We start from the raw sequence: 20504 nt of genomic DNA, 5'->3' as shown, positions 1-20504 counted from the left end.
CCATACTCCGCGAAGTTCAGGGGTGGACGATCAAGTTTCCGTGGCACTAAATATTATACAGTATTTTTATAGTTTCCCTCAGCACTGATATGACCCCACATGTGCACCGAGAGTAGCCGGCTCGCCGCATGGCTGTCCGTAGCATAACGTGCCCCGTATGTTTATTTCGTAGATTTCGCCGTGGACAAAGCTCTCCCGACCACAGCAAAGAAACGTAAAAGGGTTTCAGGTTTATTAGCACTCACGTTTCGGAAAGGGGATCGCTCGCTTCCAGCTTGTAACGGAAGATTCATCGATAAGCACAGCAAAGCCTGTACCCCGTTTTTCTGGCTGACGTCTCGCTCACGCTGCACCTCGTTTTATCGTTCTGTGCTGCCATAAATATAGTTTGACTGACGTCAGAATCCTCCGTAAAAGGCGGATCGTCATGTCCCGGATTATGACAGTCTGGGTGGAAAATACCTCGAGTTATCGGAGCGGCGCTGGCTCAAGCCCGCAAGCGTAGCGTACAAATTACAAGAAAGGGGAGGGCAGAAGCACAGCCTCCCCGGTTGCCTAGTTGGTATGGCATCGTACGCGTATTCCGAAGGTCGTGGGTTTGGGTCCCAACCGGAGAGCACACTGTTCGGTACTTTCTTTCAAGCCGCCGCGGTGGCCCGGTGGCTCTGGCGTTGTATAATGCTGATCACAAGGACGAGGGTTTCATTCCCGGCCGCGGCGGCCGCTTTTCTGATGGAGGCGAAAAGCAATAACGCCCGTGTGTTCGAGATTTGGGCGCATGTTAAAGATCCCCAGGTGGTCAAAATTAATCCGGAGCCCTCCACTACGGCGCGCCTCATCGCCTGTGAATTCGTCGGCGCGTTAAATCAATCAATCAATCAATCAATCAATCAATCAATCAATCAATCAATCAATCAATTAATTAACCAATCAAGCTTTCTTTGAAGCTTTTCCAAAAATATATCCATTTCAACATGGAAAAGGGACGAGCTATCTCGCTACCTCCCTTGGCCTTTTTGTCTTCTCCTTTTCTTTCTACACACACGAAGGTATATATATATATATATATATATATATATATATATATATATATATATATATATATATATATATATATACACACACAGAAAGAAATGCCGGCAGTCTACAACGCCGAAGAAGGCATAGGGGAATGGTTAGACTATTTCTTACCGTTAGTGACGTTACATTATTATTATTTTTTATTAATTACATGAGAAATAAAGAAAGAAAAACACGCGCCCAGAGTGGGGACCGAACCCACGCCTTTCGATTAGATCTCGAATGCCTTACCAATTCGGCTATCTAGGCAACTATGTTCTCCTTCACTTTCTGGGGTATTTATATTTACTACAACTGTATCAGACACTTGAGGGTGGTAGCCAGCGCCACTCAGACTACACGGGGAGAAGGGGACCTTCTTTTCAACCCCCGGGGCGTGACGCGAACGTCTATAGCCTGTCATAAGCGGGTAACTGGCGGGAAACCCTCTTATGCTACCTTGGCATCAAGGCTGCCAGAGCCTACCACCCTCAAGCGTCAGATACAGTTGTAGTAAATATAAATACCCCAGAAAGTGAAGGAGAACACAGTCGCCCAGATAGCCGAATTGGTAAGGCATTCGAGATCTAACCGAAAGGCGTGGGTTCGGTCCCCACTGTGGGCGCGCGTTTTTCTTTCTTTCTTTCTCACGTAATTAATAAGGAAAAAAATAATAATGCAACGTCACTAACGGTAAAAAATAGTCTAACCATTCCCCTATATGCCTTCTTTGGCGTTGTATAGACTGCCGGCGGCATTTCTTTCTGTATTTCCTAACGAGCCCCTCAGTTCGAAACCCTATATATATATATATATATATATATATATATATATATATATATATATATATATATATATATATATATATATAGAATTAACGATTGACCGTCAGGAACGCAAAGGAGAGGATATGGTAGGCCATTGAAACAGATAAAGAATTTTTGTAAGAAAGAAAGTGGAGAAAAATTCAGGATTCCGCGTATTCGGGAGTTCGTGGGTTCGGATCCTGCCCGGCGGGCATTTTTTCTCCACTTTCTTTCTTTCTTCAATAAATTATTAATCTGTTTCAGTGTCCTACCGCATCCTCCCCTTTGCTTTCCTTGGCATTCTTGACTGCCAATCCTTATTTCTGTATTATTTCAACCAGCCCCTCATTTCCCATTCTGATTCGCTACATGCATAGCGAGGGTCTCTGTTCTGGCAGTCTTAGTGTCATAGGGAGCTTAAGAGGGTTTAATGCTGTTCGACCACTGTCGACATGTCGTAGACGCTCGAGGCACGGCCCAGGGGTAAAAAAAAGAGGTCCCCATTCACCCCGAGTAGTCCGAGTGGCGCTGGCTACCACCCCCAAGCGCTAGAAACAAAAATCCCTTAACATAAATACCCGAGAAAGCGGTGGGGAAAAAATTGCACCATCTTCCCGCAGGAGTATGCAAAGCAGCCATGGGGTCGATTCAAGTGCCCATTAGTTTTCAGTTCGTCGGTTCCGTTAGATTGAGGTACGTAGCTACCGTTATATTTAGTTTGGTTTCCATGGTAACTACCACACTTTCCACTTACCGGAACTACGAAATGGGAAATTGCGTTGAGCCCGTGGCTGTTTCGCATACTACTCAGGGTTCCCCTACGGGAAGGTGGTGTAATTTTATTAGATGCGACGGGGCTATGTCCCTCCCTTGTCGTTGTTGCGCCGTCCACACCCCCACTGCGCATGCTCGGCTTGTTGAACGCCCGGTGGTGTCTTACCCTTTAATGGCTCCTGGAGCGACAGCGTTACCGGTGTCTTCCTGGGCCAACCGAGTATTAAAGACGCGGTAGGCCATACCGGAGAATAGAGGGGGTACGGGCCGGATTAACGGTACTTGCCCCCAAATATTCTTCACACTGGCCAGTGGTGCATCTAACACATAGGCACTCTAATTGATTGATTGATTGATTGCTCTCTCTCTCTCTCTTCCTGGGCCGGCCCGAGATGAGCCGAGCATGCGCAGTGGGGGTGTGGATGGCGCCACAACAACGGATGGACATAGCCCCTACCATGAGATGCTGGAGTGACAGTGTTGCCGGTGTCTTGCTGGGCCGGCAGATGGATGGACGATGAACGACGGAGCCGAGAGCAAGAGATGTTTTGCATCTAAAACAGCCCCGCCGGTAGCGTAGTGGTCATCGCACCAGACGCGTATTCTGGAGGTCGTGGGTTCGGACCCCACCAGGCGGGCCTTTTTTGTCCAGTTTCTTTCTTCCAAAAAATCTTTATGTGTTTCAATGACCTACCACATCCTCCACTTTGCTCTCCTTGGCATTCTTGGGTTCCAATCCTTATTTCTGTATTATTTCAACTTTCAACGGGCCCCTCACTTCCCATTCTGATTCGATATATATATATATATATATATATATATATATATATATATATATATATATATATATATATATATATATATATATATCAGGGTGTCGAACCGGAACCGAACCGAAAACCGGAACTGAACCGGTATTTTTGCCGGAACTGAACCCGAACCCGAACCGTTATTTTTTGAGCACGCTGAACCCGAACCGGAACTGAACCGAAAAAAGAAATAAGAGTTACCGGTTCATGCCGAAACGGTTCGACCCTCTGTTGTTGACATTGCACAGTCAATGCAATTCAGGCCTTTTTATCTTTCACGTACCATCAACTTCGTACCTGCTCGCGCACTTTCCCCTCCAGACAATTGAACATTATCACGCTCTATGTAACAACAAGGAAAATGAATGAGCACCAATGTAGCAATGGTCTGTTGCTGCTGGAAGCGCGAGCGTAGTGGAAGCTGACCAAACGAAATGTCATTCTCCGCAGCTTGCAGGGGATATAAAACGACTTTGCCCTTCCCTAGCAGCAACTTTAGCGGGGCAATCAGGCTGCAGGAGTGCTCCAGTGCGCAGCAGCGAAAGCCCGATGTGTGCAAAGTTTTTCCATTTCATAATTTGTTTAAAAGGTCCGACACCTGCAAATTGTAATTTTGACAAGTGTGACCGCAGGAGCTGCTCAGTGGCTAAACCGCTTGCTGCTGACCACAAGTGGCTTCGATGTCCCTTACCCACGACCGTTTTTGAGGACAGTACAGTGGACAAGCTCTGTTTTTTACAAGTACAAATAACAACAGATATGTCAGGGAAAACTGTTAAGGTGCGCACTTAATCTCTTGGCAAGAAACTGCAGTCCTCGACCTTGTCTTGGAAGCAGAAACAGTAATAAAGCAGATGACAAGTGCAGAAAGGAAGGCCGGTACCTCACACTGTCCCATTCGCCGAGCGATCATCTTTTCTGCTTGTTCTGCAATTTTGTCTCTTTCAGATCTGCTTTTTTTTTTCGAAGGTGCACTTGTACTGACTGCCCAACTCGCTACATTACTTCTACTGCTACTCGTTCCGGAGGGGAGTACTGATTTGATTTGATTGTGGGGTTTAACGCGCCGACCCAGCACAGGCGATGAGGCGCGCCGTAATGGAGGGCTTCGGATTAATTTTGACCACCTGGCCAGGGATCTTTAACGTGCGCCGAAATTTCGAACACACGGGCGTTTTTGCTTTTCGCCTCCATCAGAAAAGCGGCCGCCTCGGCCGGGAATCGAACCCGCGACCTCGCGCTCAGCATCGCCTTAGCCACTAGCTGAGCCACCGCGGCGGGTCAGAGGGGAGTACTGCTGTGGACCAATTAAAGAGCGTCTACCCAAAAAAGTTCTCATGCTCCGCGCGTCAAATTTCCCTTTCATTTTGTAACGGCATAATCTGTTATATGATCCCGCAATGTAGCACACGGAACGATGGCCGGGGGTCAGGCGGTACGATGACATACTGATTGTAATGCACACATCCAGTATAGCTTGCGCAAAAGGAATTGCAGTGGTCAGAGCAATAATGCAGTGACTGAGCGTTAACTAAAGCTTACTTATAACAAAATTGTGGCTAACACATTCGATAGGGTGACAGCTAACAAATTATTCAGGGTGACCAAATGATCTAATTCATTGGTAGTATTAATGTGCCTGTAGTAGGATTTTTCTGTTTTGTTACGAATATAAAAAAAGAATGTGCGCCATTGGTATTAAGCGCTGGTATTTGAACACGCCAGTACGCAGGACTAAATTTAAGGCTTCAAGGTTAGCGTGATGGGCGATTCCATAGCGACGATTGCGATTTCAACAAAAAATGAAAGGGCAGAAAATATATCCCACCGTCATATCTCTTGGCGGTGGCTTTATGAATAGTCGCTAGGACAACATAAAGTCTGGACGAGAAAGTAGGTGGTAAATCGTCACCACTTCATCTGTTTTTCTAATATCTCGTGATTATTTAAAGTTTGCTTTGCAATTGCGCCACTGCCCTTGGGGAACAGCAGCATTTTGAATTTTTGTTTGCGTTTTGATTTTACTGTTGCTTTAAAGTACTAAATGTTTTTTTTTCTAATATCAGTGACAATTCAACTCATCGAACCGGTTCGCGAACCGGTTCAAAGTCCCGAACCGGTTCGCGAACCGGTTCGGCACGTGATTTTGTCGAACCGGAACTGAACCGGAACGAAATTATTTCACCCGAACTGTAACCGTACCGGTATTTTTTCGGTTCGACACCCTGATATATATATATTTTTTTATATATATCAGTGTGTCGAACCGAAAAAAAATACCGGTTCGGTTACGGTTATATATATATATATCAGTGTGTCGAACCGAAAAAAATACCGGTTCGGTTACGGTTCCGGTTCGACAAAATCACGTACCGAACCGGTTCGATGAGTTGAATTATCGCTGAATTAGTAGTTTAAAACGACAGTCAAATCAAAATACAAACAAAAATTCAAAATGCCGCTGTTCCCCAAGGGCAGGGGCGCAATTGCAAAGCAAACTTTAAACAATTACGAGGTATTAGAAAAACAGATGAAGTGGCGACGATTTACCACCTACTTCCTCGCCCCAGACTTTATGTTGTCCTAGCGACTATTCATAAAGCCACCGCCAAAAGATATGACGGTCGGATATATTTACTGCCCTTTCCTTTTTTGTTGAAATCGCAATCGTCGCTATGGAATCGCCCATAACGCTAACCTTGAAGCCTTAAATTTAGGCCTGCGTACTGGCGCGTTCAAATACCAGCGCTTAATACCAATGGCGCTCATTATTTATATTTGTAACAAAACATAAAAATCTTACAACAGGCACATAAATACTACAATGAATTATAATATTTAGTCACCCTGAATAATTTGTTAGCTGTCACATTTCTCGAATGTGTTAGCCCTACTTTTGTTAAAGTAAGCTTTAGTTAACGCTCTGTCACTGCATTATTGCTCGGACCACTGCAATTCCTTTTGGGATAGCTATACCGGATGCATGTGTCCATTACAATCAGTATGTCATCGTAGCGCCTGACACCCGGCCATCGTTCCGTGTGCTACATTGCGGAATCTTATAACAGATTATGCTGTTACAAAATGAAAGGGAAATATGACGCGCGGAGCATGAGATGGGACTTTTTTGGGTAGACGCTCTTTAATTCGTCCACAGCAGTACTCCCCTCCGGAACGAGTAGCAGTAGAAGTAATGTAGCGAGTTGGGGAGTCAGTACAAGTGCACCTTCGAAAAAGAGCAGATCTGAAAGCGACAAAACTGCAGAACAAGCAGAAAATGTGATCGCTGAGCGAACGGGACAGTGTGAGGTACAGGCCTGCCTTTCTGCACGTGTCATCTGCTTTATTACTGTTTCTACTTCCAAGACAAGGTCGAGGGCTTCAGTTTCTTGCCAAGGGATTACGTGCGCACCTTAATAGTTTTCCATGACATATCTGTTGTTATTTGTATGTAAAAAACGGAACTTGACCACTGTACTGTACTCAAAAACTGACCACGGAACTCGCTTCCTTCGCGTTGATGGCACATTTGGTTGTGTAAGGCAGGGCAAAGAAAATTATAGAGCAATATCCACGTTTTGGTGCTTTTTTTTTGCTTATTCGGTTTTACTTATTTTTTGCGTAATATTTTAAAACAACGTGATTCGCCTTTTCTTTTTTGTTGTTTTCCGTGTAAACACATTTTTCTAAAAAACTGGTGCATTTGATGCCCCGTGCTATATCTCTGCTCCGAGTCGCAGCTTATGTTGCAGGCCGGCAGACTTATTTTAACCAGCTGGTGATAGTAAACGTGGATCAAAATCTCGATACACGGACGTTCTCGATTTCCACCTACTTCAGAAAAACGGTCGTGGGGAAGGGATATTCGAAGCCACTTCTGGTCAGCAGCGAACGGCTTAGCCACTGCGCAGCTCCTGCGGTCACACTTGTTAAGTATTAACAATTTTCAGCTGCCGGACCTTTTAAACAAATTATGAGATACAAAAAGCTTGCACACATCGGGTGTGGGCTTTCGCTGTTGCGCAGTGGAGCACTCCTGCAGCCTGAGTCTCCAATAAAGTCGCAGCTAGGGAAGAGCAAAGTTGTTTTATATCCCCTGCAAGCTGCCGACAATGACATTTCGTTTGGTCAGCTTGCACTACGCTCGCGCTTCCAGCAGCAACAGACCATTGCTGCATTGGTGCTCATTCATTTCCCCTGTTGTTACATAGAACGTGATAATTTCAATTGTCTGGAGGGGAAATTGCGTGAGCGGGTTCGAAGTTGATGGTACGTGAAAGAAAAAAGACCTGAATTGCATTGTTGACTGTGCAACATCAACAACGGAGAGTCGAAGCGTTTCGGCATAAACCAGTAACCGTTAATTCTTTTTTCGGTTCAGTTCCGGTTTGACACCCTGATATATATATATATATATATATATATATATATATATATATATATATATATATATATATATATATATATATATATATATATATATATATGTGTGTGTGTGTGTGTGTGTGTGTGTGTGTGTGTGTGTGTGTATAGTTGAAGTAAAGAGTCGGATACACAGCAAGAACAATAACAAAGAAGGTTTACTTCCGTAGCGGCAACGGGACTTGCCTTCATCAGAGTACAGTTATATGATTTTGCTGTCACAAACATTTGGAACACATTTCTTATATAGCTTTGCAGAAAACTGTGAGAAGGAGCGGAAGATGTTTCGGAAACGGTGAGTATGCATGCAGTCGGGCTATGCCTATGTTACAATAACAACAACAAAAAAAGAGAAAGGAGAGAGAGAGAGAGAGAGAGAGAGAGAGAGAGAGAGAGAGTTAATATTCTGACTCTTTACTTATACTATGTCTGCGCGCTCTGTGAGTTTTATGTCTCTCTTCTCTCCCTCTCTCTCTCTCTCTCTCTCTCTCTATATATATATATATATATATATATATATATATATATATATATATATATATATATATATATATATATATATATATATATATATATATATATATATATATATCACCATTTATGTTATGATGTCGAGATATAGACAAATCAGCAACGCGCTCAGACCTGCGTGCGCTCTCGCGTGCAGGCTCTACGACGGTTGCAATGGAGTCATGCAGTTATCGCGGCGGGGATTCCCAGGTAGACGGCCAGACTTATCGCACCCGGGAACGATGTCAGCAGGCGTCGGGTTTATACAGCCGTCGTAGTGGCGGAGTCACATGCCCAATCTACCGAGCCTGGCGTATATATGTCAGGCGACGCTTGCTAATGGGTTCCATGGCGCGCTGTTGCGACCAAGGGTTGGCGGCCCAACGGGAAGGCCGCAGGTTGTTGCTTTCTGAGCAGTTATCGCGCTAACACAGCTTTTGGGCGCTTGATAACGGCGGACCAGACACGCTACAAAGCCCAACGTTTATGGAAGCTGTCAGCGTGCGGTCAACAGCACCTGTACGCGCGCAGAAGGCAGCCCCAGATCTCTCCCCGACGAGAAAGAGTGAAGTGAGGCATTCGAGGGACAGGATCCCGGGCGCGATGATATCAGATCCACACGTTTGTGTCCTTGCGGAATGAATTTTTCACCGTTTCATTCAACCTGGGCGTGAGAAAGCTGAAAAATGAGAGAAAAGCAAGTTTTATTTATTTTTTTCCCTGAGCGAAGGGTGATCGCAGAGAGTTTTTAAGGAGCAGAAGAAATATTGAAGTATTGTGAAATGTCACAAATAAAGCGCAGCCAATATTTCAACATGCACAAAACTCCCCAAGCTTTGTTATCTAATCCAGAAACTTTAAAACTGTTTACAAAAAAAAAAAAAAAGAAAGAAGGAAGTTGAGCTCTTAACCTCAGGAATGAAGCTCAATTTTTTGTGCCGTCTATGCTAAAGATATTCTAAAACAATCCTGGCGCTCTGGTACCCTCTGTATAATCAGTCTACAGATCTCCAAGACCTACGTGTTGATGCTGTTCCTGAACGAGAGTTGGCCGACTACTAGGCGGTATACGTTTGAAAACAATTTTTCGCACGCGTCTAACCGCTTATTGCCAGTCCTGGCACGATGTCCCAATGCCATTAGTGACGTAAGGACATCCCATTAGTGTCATAAGGACATCTCATTGGGACATAATTGTCCCAATACCACTAGTGATCGAGAATCAATTCCTCGCCAGGCTTTGCAAACCACGTTCTCGTTTTGTTATGACCATGCTGATTTGTTTTCCCTTTTCTGCCGTCTTTTTTGCGTACACTGCCCTCTTTAGTGCCTTCGGTTCTGAAAGTCTAATAAATAAATAAATAAATAAATAAATAAATAAATAAATAAATAAATAAATAAATAAATAAATAAATAATATAGTTAGAAACATCATCGGCTTAAGCAAGTAGTTTATTAAGTAATTAATTACCTTAGTTTACGATTGCACAGCCATTTCGCCTATTATGCGCTAATTGGAGGGAGAAAATGTGACAGCCGACGTAGCTCTTTGTGCGACCTCAGGCAGAGATTACAACTTGCAATCATTGTTTTCTTTATCAGATAACTGATGTTTACGTAAGGTATCATGCAGTCTCTACTGTGGAAAGGGGAGCTCCGCCAAGCTTGTAAACATAATTTCTGCGCTGTATCGTCCTATATAGCACTTGTACAGAACATTTCTTGCGAAGTAATGGGGTGGGGGTGGTGGTTCTTTTGTTGGATCATGCGGTGTTAGCCCGGCAATATGTGTCGGCAATCGCTTCGCCCGAGCGCCACCTAACGAGTCAATATTATGGTCACTTTGCTACCAAACTATTTCGCTTGTTTTTTTTTTTTTATAGTTAAGTAGCTTTCTACTCGGTATATGATGGAGTATGTGCCGAGTTGATTCTGGAGCACTCCAGCATCAACATCTTAATTTTTCGCCCCTTTAACATTGCGGGGTTAGTTATTGACTTTGATGCGTGCGCCGCAGTTGGTTTCACTTTCTGAAAATCTTAGGTAAGGGCGATGCATACCTCAAACTGGACTATTTTTCTCCTTGCTGCACCCTGGCAGCCCAATGGTAAGTAAACAGGGATTCAGGCTGCGCACCAACTCCTCTGGATTGAAAAGTAATCCCTCGTTAACTCTAAGTCGTAAAATCCGCTGAAAATTTTGAGATAGGCGGAGGTTCGAGTTAAGCAAAATGTTGAAAATATGTGGCCAGGTCACTGAAATAAGAAGTAATGCTGCATGGTAACAAGAGCTCCACTGCCCAGGGGAGATTTCGTAATAAAGGCAAAAAAGTGCGCAGGAAAAACGAATTTGTATTATTGCGGAAGAAAGAACTTCCTGATGCTCGCCGTTTTCGCGTTCGCATCTGGTCGCAGGAAAACGTTCTCGAGCTGCTCCGTGCATCGCATCAATTGTTGGTCGCCGCTGCTACATTCTGCCTTGTTGCAAAGCAGGCGCAGCATTTTTGTTGTTTCTGTCGTTGTAGGCACTTTTCGAGGCTCCACTTTGACCGAATGATCAGCTGCAACGTCCACAGCTCTCTCAACGATGTATACATCGCCTATGGGCGTCGGACAGCATTCCGGTAACGGGAACATTAGCTAGTCTCGTACAGGGTAAATTTGCCGTTCACGATCGCGTTCGGCGCGTAGTGGGAGCTAAGCGTTAGAACGGAGACCTTATCAGCTAGCTGCCTGTAGGGGTCTTTGCCTTGTGTCCTCTCTGTCAACATTCCGAGATATCCGCGGTCCCCCGAAAAATCGTTTCGAGATGTATGGGGGCAAATACGTGGCGCCTATGGGAGGTAAATGCACGGCGAAAAAAAGTTTCGATTTGACCGATATTTCGAGATATCCGAGTTCGGGTTAACGAGGGATTTCTGTAGTTCCCGAAGCCCTATCGGCGGGTGGCTTACTGAAGTAGCTAATATTGGATGGAAGGTGTATCGATGGTGGTGGCACTGGTGTTCATGAAATCCTTGCCTACGCGACCGCCTGTGACACAGGCCTTAGAACCGTTGTATCTGGCTTGATGCACTCTATGAAAGTCCCGCCTTAGTTGGCTGCATCGCCGGGGTTATTCCTTGAGCTGCCAACCGCTTCTGTTGGCGCAGCTGTTGCTATCGCAGACATCATCGGCTTTGGCGCACCGCGACGCGCATAACCCCGAGTTCTGGAGCCCCTCATTCTCAGTTATCATATCTCAATTGGTAGAGCATCGGACGCGTCATCCGAAAATTGGGGTTCGGATCCGACCCGGAGGGCAAATTTTTCTAAAGACCGTTTCTTTCCTACCATTGAAAACATCCCATTTCTATGAAAAAAAAAAAAAAAAATCGGGAACGGGAAAAAAACGGCGAATACTTCCCCTGTGCCTTCATTGGCTTTCTTAGTCGACTGTTGCCTTTACACCGAGGGATGCGAGCCCTGGGGACCGCCCGCGGTCCGGCCGGCCCGAGTGGAGGTCGGGGGGACACCGCGCCTTGACGACAGGCCTAGAATAGTCGGGCTGTGGGCGATCCTGCGTGGTCCGCCTGCAGCCTCCGTAGGATTTTTGATCCAATAAAGTCGATTTCTCTCTCTCTCTCTCTATGTTCATTCCAGAAGCCCCTGATTCAGTTCATAAGCTGCGCTCGCACACGCACGCGCACACGCACACGCACACGCACACACACACACACGCACACACACATACCCCCCACACACGCACACACACGCACACGCACGCACACACACACACACACACACACACACACACACACACACACACACACACACACACACACACACACACGCACACACACACAGAGGAAAACCGGTAGTCTACAACGCCAAGGGATGCATAGAGGAGTAGTTAGGGTCTTTTTTTACTACGATTAGTGACTTAACGTTTAAATTTATATAGAAAGAAAGTGAAGAAAAACGCGACCAGATTGGGGACCGAACCGACGCCTTCCGATTGGATTTCGGATGCCTTGGTAATTTTTTCGGGATATAACCCAACAAACGGTTTGACTAAAAAAAAAGTGCACGGTGCACGTGTGCAGGGACAACACGCAGGGCGTGAACAGCGTTTTTAATTGCGCCACGTACCTGCGCGGATGCCCTTTTTCACTCAAATTGAATGCGTCGTGCTTGCACACTAGGCCACTTCGACTGGGCATTATGGAGCATTGTGGTGAAGACGTCCTACGGAGACATCTTAGAGTGTGCAATTTGCTGCATATTGCTGCTGTGTTCGCGGTTTTGGCAGAGGGGTCATTCCTGGGAATACAGCTGGCTAATTAAACGTGTTGCGGAAAGTATTCAAATTTTGTGGATGTTTCTCGTCTTTGAATTTATTGCATCACAAGAAAAAAATGCTGGGGCCGGATACACAGGATCTTGCAGGATACTGCCGTCACAAGCAGTCATTTGGACACTGCACCACAATTACATCGAAAATTGAGCCATAAAGCAATGATGGTGCAAGCTCAAGAAAAATAAAGGTTTTATGCAAGAACGTTACGACTTCAAACTAGTCAGTATTGCTCGTCCCTGTTCGCTGTTAGGAAGCCATGGAGTAAAATTGGCTCTTCAGCTTCGGTCACCTGTGGCTTATACGTCTTAAGTGCATCTGAAAATACAACTTCGCAGCCGTCGCGGCTTGCAACCTGATTGTAGCCATTGAAGTCTAAACAATGGGACAGTTTTGGCCCACGTGGCGTGCGTTTGTGCAAGGGCGCCCTGGGCTTTAAGACATGCCGTAGTGGAGAGCTCTTGAATAATGTTCACACCTCAAAGTTTGTTAACGCGCTGAAAACGCCATTCGCATTGGCGTTTCTTCATTTATAGCATCCTTCGGAAATATCGTCGCCGCGGCACGCGATCGGAGCCATGACCTGTTGCCCAAGCAACAAACACTTGGCCACTCAGCCCCCACGCTTGAAATTATGCGTTCTCAACCAGCGAAGAAAGGCGATGTCGGCACTATGAAGAAGTGGGCTTCTCTGATTCCCCCAAGGCTGCAATGATTTCGGGGGCCAGACCCTGCGCGCGTTTTGTGATGAGCGGAATCAGCGCTCAGGGTCAACTGCGGCTGATGCGGTTCGCTTTTGAATTTGGCCGTCATGGTAAGCGGGTTTTCTCCTTGTCCAAATAAGTGAGGAGGCTTCATGGGGCGGGTTCCGGTCGTCCATGCAGTGCTTTCAACGGCTGCGTAATTAGGAAGGCTTGGAGGCGTTCGATATGTGCTATGATAAATATCGCCGGAAATGAGCGACTGGGCAATAGGTTGCATGAACGCCAGGTTTTTCAACGGCCAGAAATGAATTACAGGCACAATTCGTTTGTGAGGATCGTCTTTGAATGCAAGAATGCAAAGCGGGCTTTGGAACTGGGAGAAATATTTCAAGTAGTGTGATATATGTATGTATATATATATATATATATATATATATATATATATATATATGTATATATATATATATATATATATATATATATATATATATATATATATATATATATATATATATATATATATATATATATATATATATATATATATATATATATATATATATATATATATTCAGAAAATAAACGATAATTCGGAAAATCATCGTTAAGGACTAGGATTAGGAGTAGGATTATGTAAGCGAGAATCAGTTCAGGCCTGGCGAAGAACCTTTATCCTGCGTTTGACTGGCAGAGGTTACTCAGACGCCTACGGAAGTTCAAGCAATAGAATTTTGGGTTAGGGTCTTGTAGATTGGTCTTCGTATATGTGGTCGGGACTGTTCGGAGAAAGATGACTTTAAATAAGGATGAGTGGGATAAACGATTATAGAATACTGGTGATATTATTGCAGTGGAATTGGATAAGAACGACAAAAGCAATGTGCCTGGTGGTGACACATTTTAAAGCCCAAACCTGCATTAGATGAGACTTGGTTCAAACATATGCTGAAGGTTTGCACATAATTTTAAACTCTTGTATGTTAAAAAAACGCGATTACCATTTCAATATACTGTAGTGTCAGTATGTGCTCCAGTTTTTCAAGTTTATTTGCAGTGCAGTGCATGATGTTGTTTTAAATATGCAGTTTTTTTCCAATACCTTAAAGATATTTGTTCACACGCACGGACGTACACACAAAAATTTGGAACGTTCTTTACTCCTTCCTTTCTGGCGGTTTACTGCTGTTGGCGGTAGGATTTAAGTGGATCCACGTCTTGAATTGTGCCGCACAGATGGGCGTGGTAACAGATGTGGCCGCAACCAATGGGTATGAACTGGATGAATTTTTCATTTCATGCTACTGGGCCCGTGGGCATATTAATTCTATAGTTCTCCATTTTCTTTGGATAATGGTTGTCAGCGACTGCGAGAACAAAGACTATAACAAAGACAACAATACCTACAGCCACAAAAAGACGTTGAGGGCCTGGCCGGCTTCGTGTTCGTAAACAAGTGGAGGCATTCTTCGCCTGAATGCATATACAGTTGTGGACGGTCAACATTTCGAAGTGTCATCTGCAAAAGTATGGCACACGGCGTCATTTTTGTTCATTTATCGTTACTGTGTTGTTGTGTGTTATTTTTTGTTACGGCGCCTGGGTTCGGCTTTCTATATGCGTTATTTTAAATCCAGTCGCTGCCGATGACAGCGCCACCATGTTTTTGTCACGTAGCTCTGTGAAGTAGGTCTGCGCAAGAGAACATCCCGCAGTGCGCTAAATTTAGTGCTTAGCGGTATTTCTAGGTGTCATGTAATTATAACTGCATTTTTTAAACTGCAGAATAATGTCGTTCTTCACGCTGAAAAAAAAAACGACAAAAAGGAAGATCGTTGGGGGGTTCCAGCACAGCGCACCTGAATAACAAATCATTGCTCTCAAGCGAGTAAACTGGGACAATGACAAGGCCCGACAGAAAATATGACTCGAAATATGAAGTTTTCGGTGTGGTAGTACTCAGTGCGAGTATGACATTCCTCGTTATGTGGTATATCACACGCATGCACGCTTTTGTGCCGGACCACACGTCTGACACACTTACTCGTCAAATTTTTGGATGTAACGATTGGTCATTCGTGTGCACTGGGGCGGAGCAGGCTTAATTAGTTTTTAGAGCGCTTTTTTAAGGTATATTTTATCTGGCACATCCACATGTGTACTTCCCCACAACGCAGTCGAATGTCCAGTGTATGCGACCAGCGAAACGGTCTGTATGGCTGTGGCACCGCGCAAAGAAAAGGGTCATGCTTGCATTACGCATCCGCGCAGCACACGTACAGCCACATTTTCGCAAAGACAGGATGGAGATTTTTAAAGCGAAGCTTTATATGGCTGGCCGAAAGGAATCTCCGGTGGTCCAGTTTACGCTGAAAACTCCGCCCGCGCAACTGCATGCGCACGGATTCTTTGGTTGCCGTCTTAGTTTGGACTGAGTTTCCACCATGTCAGAATGGAGCAATCGGAGGGACGCCGGCTTCATAGCGCGAAGGACCGAGGTTCGATTCCGGCCACTGAAGCGCTCTTTTCACTTCACCCACGAGCATTCATCATCATCGTCAGAGAAAGCTGGCTTTCCTGCGGGGCGTTTCCGCGGTACAGGCGCAATCAGTGAGAACACTAAAGCCTCGCTCTGAAATCAGGTTGCAGAGGAGTTAGAAGTAAGGGGAGATAGATTGGCTGGGTTTATCGCAGCGGAGCGCGCGAGCAGCTAACTGCTGCATGAAGCACAACTCAAGCGATAACAGCGGGCGGCGCAGAAAGGCGGGTTAACGTGGCAATGACAAACAGCGACCGCCCGTTACTTGGAAATGGGCCACGCGTCATACGTAAAAAAATATCCCGGGCCATATCCACTAACGTGAAACCTGGGGAGGGGCGAAGCATGCAGTGTATAAGTGTATTCTTGGTGCCTTGACGTTTTTGCCAACGTAGATGAAACCGTTTGGGGTAGAGGTATACAGCTTTGCTGTAAAAGTCTTCGGGGAACGCACCTACAAATACATGCAGGACTTCCTTGACGGCCGAAAAGTGATTATGAAGGAGGGAGATTTAAAGTCCAATGCAGTTTCTCTCGGCAACAAAGGCACACCCCAGGGTGCGGCCCTGTCCCACTTGCTGTTTAATATAGCTCTCACAGGCCTCCCTCCGCTCCTGGCTGCCATAGCAGGCATACGCCATGGATTATTTGCGGATGACCTCACTCATGGGTCAATGGTGGATATGGAGACCAACCTACAACAGGCGGCCGACGTTGTCAGTGAATACGCACGACAATGTGGTCTAGTGTGAGCTGCTGCTGATCGTCTCAATCTGGGCTGCTGATCGTCTCATTACGTAAGAAACTCCCTCCCGGGTCGGCAACCATTTCCCTAGAAATGGATGGCCACCCTATTGTTCCAACTCAGCAGGTGAGAATCTCAGGCATGTTTCTACAACCGGATCGCTCCAACACCAAACTGCTGGACCGACTTAGGCAAACCGCGGAGCAAGTCTCCCACATGATCCGCAGGGTCAGCACAAAAACGAGAGGTATGCGAGAGGCGGATGTGCTTAGGCTAGTCGAAGCCTTTGTCATCTTTAGGATTACTTACGCCTTCCCGTACGCTGTGCTATCGAAGGCTGAAAAGCACAAGGTGGAAGCTATCATACGCAAGGCATACAAGCTGGCGTTGGCACTACTTATCAGCCCCTCGACGCAGAAACTCTTACAATTTGAAGTTTATAATATTTTGGATGAACTCCTCGAAGCTCATCATATGAACTAGTTATTACGTCTTAGCTCCACCTACACCGGCAGAACAATTCTGAACCAACTGTGTCTGCGCTCACCGCTTCAACACCCCCAGGCCGGTGCGACTCAGCTTCCGCATGAGACTCGCCAATTCATTAATGTGGCCCCACTGCTCCGGAACATGCATCCAACACACCACCAGGACCGCAGAGACGCCAGAGCGAAAGCTATCTTCAAACGGTACGGCCACAACTCCACCACAGCATACACAGACGCAGCCTCCTACCCCGCAAGGAGAGCTATGACCGCTGTGTTGACTACAGCTCAAGCCCTCCTCACAAGTGCATCAATTCCTACCACCCATTCACTTCAGGCAGAAGTGGCCATTTCCCTAGCAGTTGCTCAAACCCCCGCAGAGATCATTATTACGGACTGCAAACAGGCATGTACAACTTTCTCGAGTGGCTTCATCTCACCCCCCGCAACACAAATTCTACTGCAGCATCCTCGCCACACCGCGTAAGGATTATTTGGGCTCCAGCCCATGCCGACCGCTGCCCACCAGCATGCCTGAGATCTGGCACACCGGGCTAGTCAGGAGTTCAGCGAGCAATGGCATGTCTGTCCCCTCTTGTCCTTCAAAGAAATCGCGCAGCACTACCGCCTGAAGCGAACAATGTACCCTCCTCCACACAAAAACCTCACAAAAGAACAAGAACGCCACCTTCGAGGCATCCAAACAAACACCTTTCCCCATCCAACTAGAGCCAACATTCTGAACCCCACCCTGTACTCCTCGCAATGGCACTTCTGCAAGGCTCTGGGCACGCTTTACCATACTGTGTGGGGCTGTAATAAGAATCCCAAACAATCTCCCTGCCCTTCCCCTCCTCTGAGCACTGGGAGAGTGCACTGTCCAGCTCGGACACTGACGACCAGCTTTGGCTGGTGAAGAGAGGCCAAGAAGCCGGATGGTCCCAAGGGGTCCTGGAATAAGGACTCTTCCCCAAGGCTAACTGCTCCATAGGGACGTTTATTCCTCCTCCTTACGAAGCGGTCCAGCGCGAGGCGTAAGCGAGTGTCCCGGTGTTTTAGTACCGTGACTACATGAGACGACGGTTACGACGACGATTACGACGACGACGACAGGAGACGCCAACAGCCCCAGCCCCTAAGGGGCTTCGCCCCTAAAACGGCCACACGTCACAGCTTCGCCGGTTTCCGCTTTACGGAGTGCGTGGACGCATTGTTTTATAAGCAGAATTCTCTGCGTTGGTTTAGCTGAAGTATGCTGCGCTAAAGCAGATTAAAGGAAGTTTTTCGTTGTTGCTCAAAGCAATTGCAATTGTCATAAATCTAACACCAGGCTTTGCTTAGGCTTGTGATTTTCGCTACATCCTTAAGTGAGGCACGTTTAGTTTTCTTTATTTTTTATTTGTACATTTGTACATACTGCAGCCCCACTTGGGGCTATAGCAGGAGTGAGCACTGAAAAGAACAAATAAAATAGAAATTAAACAGATCAACAGAGCAATACAACAAAAAGCACAATCAGAACAAATTAAAATAGCAATTAAACAGATCAACAGAGCGATAGAGCAAAAAGTACAATCAGTACAAATCACAAAGGTCAGGTACAAATTTTTCTAGCGGAAAGGAACGTATGTCACCAGGCAATCCGTTCCAATGTTCGGCAGTTAAAGAGAAAAAAAAAACTGAACTTGAATATGTTGTTGGTTCTACAATGGTAAGGCTTAATGTTAAAATGGGGATTGCTTCTAGTAATGGACGGTGAGGCAAATATAAAAATGTATGTATCGTCAGGCATGCGATACGCTGAATAAACAAAAGTGTTGCAATTTCATGAAATTATGGAGTCGGCTCGTGCGTAGTGTCGTAAGTTCTGGGGAGGATGGGACAAGGCCAGGCGAAAAGTACCGGTCATAACGATTGCAAATAAATCTGATAGTTTTTTTTTTTTTTTTTAAGAGCGAATGCTCTTTATAAGCGACCCCAAACCATCCACCGCCGGCGTCGGCGGCGGCGGCGGCGGCGTCGGCGGCGTCCGCAGTGCTCCTCTATAAAGAAAAACAGCATCCGGCGCCAGGTTTCGATCCGCGGACTTTCCGGCCGCAGCGCGACGCTCTACCGATCAAGCCACGGACGCGACGGTGATATCAGTGTTGACGCGCCTTATATCTTTAACGCATTCAAACTACGTCGTCAGCGGCGTGCGTTGGCGACTCAGCGGCGTTATAGCGGCTTGATAACTGCGTGGTGTACACGTGATACTACAAACCCGATGGAAGAGATGGAAGAGAAGGCAGCGAGGCGGTGGGCTGCGGGGGCCGAGCGCAAGCGCCGCAAGCGGGCCGACAACCGTGCATTCGCACTTTCACATTCTCCCCCTCGGGGAAATGCGGGGGAATTTTTTTGATGGCCTCGATTTTATCGATTTCGGCCTGCTTGTGAGGGTTCCATACGGGACATGCGTAGTCAAGCACAGGACGAATCAGTGTTGTATACATTAGGAATTTAGCGCTTTTTAGGGATTGGGACAACGTTTATCATAAATAGCCTGATTTTTAAATGCATAGCATTTTAGTAACTCACAATGTCACGCGGCGTTCGGCCTAGTCCGCAGCCAGGCCACTACACTATAAAAGAAACAACAGTTTCCGGCGCCCGGATTCGAACCCATGACGCCGCGGGCGGAACGGCAAGTGCCGGGCGCACTACCGATTGAGCCACGCAACCAACACGGATTTCGATGCACCGATAGCGCCTTATATCCTTCACTCATTTATGGTTTGTTTCGAAAGCGCCATAAGTTGTCACGCGCCTCCGCAAGATGGCGACACAGGTTCCGCGATCGAGACTATGATCGAGAGACCCGCCATAAGTTGTCACGCGCCTCCGCAAGATGGCGACACAGGTCCCGCGATCGAGACTATGATCGAGAGACCAGCAGCGCTGGTCGCGTCTCGTGCTGCCGGGACGCCCCGCTGTAGCCCACCGCAAATTTGATGACGTGCAGCGTGTAACAAGAAAACCAACAACCAATACGTAATCCATACGACTTGCCGGCGCACCCCCTCGGAAATGCTGTGCATTTGATCGTGCCCCTCGCGAGGGGGATGTTTGTTTTCTGGTTTCATCCTACGAATTCAATTTTTTCTTTTTTTAAAGATTTCATTCTCTAATATGCTGAGACCAAGATAGATTGGTGGAAAGGATAACAACACCATATTTGTATTCTGTTACTTTTTTCAGGATGGATCCGTTAAAAGAACACGTAAAGCAGGAAGGGGACTTGCTATTGGTGAAAGACATGATTTATTGATTGTAGGGTTTA

General features: G+C 46.1%; 1 protein-coding gene and 1 non-coding gene across 2 annotated transcripts in view; both read left to right on the top strand.

The window, feature by feature from the left end:
• LOC144155613 (large neutral amino acids transporter small subunit 2-like) overlaps positions 1 to 20504 on the top strand; it is a 109617-nt gene that overhangs the window by 16049 nt on the left and 73064 nt on the right. The window lies entirely within an intron of this gene.
• Trnat-cgu (transfer RNA threonine (anticodon CGU)) lies at positions 3205 to 3277 on the top strand. The gene has a single exon. It is a non-coding gene; the product is annotated as a tRNA-Thr (tRNA).

The sequence above is a fragment of the Haemaphysalis longicornis genome, unplaced genomic scaffold, assembly GCF_048455015.1.
Source record: "Haemaphysalis longicornis isolate Haplotype H1 unplaced genomic scaffold, Haemaphysalis longicornis Haplotype H1 scaffold_1, whole genome shotgun sequence".
Lineage (NCBI taxonomy): Eukaryota > Metazoa > Arthropoda > Arachnida > Ixodida > Ixodidae > Haemaphysalis > Haemaphysalis longicornis.
This window is presented reverse-complemented; position numbering and strand designations above follow the sequence as displayed.